Genomic DNA, 3406 nt, shown 5'->3' with positions numbered 1-3406 from the left:
ATATAAATTATATAATATTAAAACTTATAAAATATGATAACAAATATGTTTTTTAAATTTGTGTATAATTAAATAACAAGTACCAAGAAAATTTTCTAGAATGTATAGGGTCCCTGGCAAAGATAAAGCATGATAATATTTCAACCCTGTCTGGAGGTCATTAGTATTTTATCTTTAGCTTATATATTTCATAATCTATAGTCACATCTATGAAATTTAAGTTTTACTTGAAGTAGGGTCATCCTTCAATGTCAGCAAAGTGGTAATCACCGTTAGTTGTAAAATTTTGAAAGTGTCCAAAGGATCTACTCCCTCCTGGAACACCAGCTCACTGAAATCTTTTAAAGTAGCAGAAAAGAAAGATGGAAACATCAAAATACCATTAGAGGAGGAAATATGGTGCCTTGAATTCTCAGCCAAATACAAAGAACTAAAACCATTTTCCTTGCTGAAAATGTGTGTCATACATGGACAGATATGAAAGAGAGTAAGATTGTTCTGATTCCATACTCAAAAACAAAGGCATTAATAATAGCCCTTACATAATTTAAGAATTTGCCTAAGATTTTCCCTATATTTAATTATTTGCAAATAGATACTACTACTTTCACAGGAAATGAAGAAGCATATACCAGAACTAAACATTAACAGCTTTGTGAGTTGTAACTATTATATGTTATAAAATTTCAAGAATGTACAAGTTGTGTTGAACACTTTTCATGTAAATGTAGATATAAGGCTTAATTCAATTTTTGTCCTCAGTAAGAACACATGGATGTTAAGGAAATGTTCCATAGACTTTTCATAATAAACTTTAAAAGAAAATTAGGCATAACTCAAGGAGATAATAGTGATGAAAAGATGAAGAAAATATCACCATCCTAAGTTAACTTAGCACAAAACACAATTTTTTTTTCAAACAAGAATAGACAGCTAAAATATTCAGTTCTCAACCTATATCATGCAATTTAATTAATCTATGTTGATATGAAAAATAATTACACATTTAATGTGCTGTTGTGAAGGTGTGTTTAATCTTGCCTGCCTCTTGACAGCAACATTTTTCTTCTAAGCAAAAGCAAGGTGGCTTTTCAGCATTATGTATGTGCAGAGCTTGAAAGATTAGGATCAGAGTAGTTTGTTTGTTTTGTTTGTTTTTTAAAGAGAAGTGATAAGAACAATCATTTTCTATATATGTATGTACCTTTATCCATGAGAGTCTCTTACTAATATTAATAAAAGGTGACATGACAGAAGTAGAATTTGATTTATTCTCGATACTGAATTATATTTGATATGGTAAATCATACAAATCATGTAAATACGTCTTAGGAGAACTAACTATATCTTGATGCCTTTATCATGTGCTAGATTTTCTTCAGTATAAATTGCTTCCTATAATAGAATGAATTACTTATTGTTCTTTTCTGCCATGGTTGTTCAAAAACAAATGCTTCATAAATTAGGTATGCTGTTGTCTAGCCATTATTGCTCCTAACCACTTTCTAATAATTTACATGCCTATGATTCACTCAGGAAATAAAAGAACCCTATCTGAATGTTATTTATAAAATTTAAAACCTGTTACTATATATCTAAGTTTATCTTTTACACCAAACTGACTAATGAACTAACTGGTATTTTTAATTAACATAAAACTTTAGATCACTGGTGAGACTAAAATTACTCTAGATTTTTCTTAATAATAGGAGTTACTGTTATTCTAAAATTATAGTCTGATCTTAGTTTAGTTTTTTTTTTAATTGTATTTGATTACAAAGAATCTATGGACTTTACCCACCAAAGAAAAATTGAGAAAGTTAAATTGAATGCCTCTGTCATTTTTTATTAAAGTATATTCTATCTTTTTTTTTTTAATTGAGGCAACATTGGTTTACATTATTGGTTGTGTGTCAGAGATATGGGATCTCCCCCTGTAGGTGTTATTACTACACCACACCCCCTACCAAAGTAGCCACCACCCACCTCACAGTCCTTTGTTTTTCCTCCCCACTTAGTTCTTGGCTCTCTCTCCTTCCCTCCCCATCAGGCTGTAATTAGATTTCTAGGGTTTATTGTTAATATGGCTTTATCTGGCTCATGAAAAACTTTTCATCTGAGTTTTGGAAATACTGGAAATATTCTGACCAAATTGTTCTATAGCTATTCAAACACAGCCCTGGAATATGCATGGAGTTATAAAAACAGAAACTCTTCTCCTCCAAAGATATGATGCAAAGGTCAAGGGCACATGCCCTACTGCCTACATCCAGATTCTGGCATTGTCACTTAAAAGTGGATTAACCATAAAGGGAATGTTTAATCTCCATGTGCCTCTGTATTCAAATACCTGTCTTGGTATGCTGCTAATACATAAATGCAGCAAGAATCTGTTGAATTTTCATGTACCAGGTATTGTTCTGTGTACTAAGGTACAACAGAGAAAACTTTAAATAAAAAGTCTCTGACTTTGCCATAAGGATGTTATTATTCCAACTCATAAAGCTGCTGAGAGACGTAGATATTAACTACCTTCCCCTGACTGCAAAATTATTATCCATTAAATGTCAGTGGGGACTTTCAGTAGTCTAACCATACACTAAACCATCTCAGCATCTTCATTTCAATTAATAAATTTGATTTATCACTGCATATACTTTACTTTTTTAAAGTTGCCTGAGAAATTCTCCTTTTTAGTTATTATTTTTTAATTATATTTTCTTCAGAAAGGATAATAACTGCTTTTAATTTATGGAAAATTATAATTTTATGATTATTGAGCCAGTTTAATATAGTTTATTAAAAATATTTAGGAAAATTGAAGTAAAAATTGATACACACTAAATTTTATTCTTCTTCTTTAATAAGCCCACTTTAGCAACAATAGCAGATTATGGAAAGTATTTTTAAAAAACTGTCTTTTTAGTTTAAGAAATGTCCTAGAAGAGACAAAGGAAGGAAAGGAGCAAAGGAAGGAAGGGGTCCAGGAATTATGGTGGAAAGTTATGAGTGCTTTGTCTGTGGGTATAGTGTTGTAACATTACATCTGAAGAAGTGTAAACCTATATTCACAAATCACATACAGTATTGTCTGCCATTGTTACACAATAAAATTATACAAATCACTTTAGTTAAGTTAAACCACAGGAACATATAAAAGGTAACTGTTAAACAATGAGTTTTTTCATAATTTGTAAAATAAGTTTCATAAATTTATGTTCTACATGTACATTATTTATATAAAGCTTATGTTGTAATATCAAATGTTCTAGGCTAACTTTAATAAAAACCACTAAAATAAATTATTTTCTTTCAGGGGAATTTTTTGAAATTTTTATTTCTCTTTCTGAATATTGATTTCTATAACTTAAAAAATATATAATTTTTTAAATTGCAAAGAAATCCT

General features: G+C 29.9%; 1 protein-coding gene across 1 annotated transcript in view; it reads left to right on the top strand.

The window, feature by feature from the left end:
* RELN (reelin) overlaps positions 1-3406 on the top strand; it is a 399660-nt gene that overhangs the window by 263450 nt on the left and 132804 nt on the right. The window lies entirely within an intron of this gene.

Source organism: Condylura cristata, unplaced genomic scaffold (genome assembly GCF_000260355.1).
Source record: "Condylura cristata isolate star-nosed mole 26May11 unplaced genomic scaffold, ConCri1.0 scaffold00005, whole genome shotgun sequence".
In the NCBI taxonomy this organism is placed as follows: Eukaryota; Metazoa; Chordata; class Mammalia; order Eulipotyphla; family Talpidae; genus Condylura; species Condylura cristata.
Note: the sequence above shows the minus strand (reverse complement) of the source record. Positions and strands in the feature narration are given on the sequence as shown.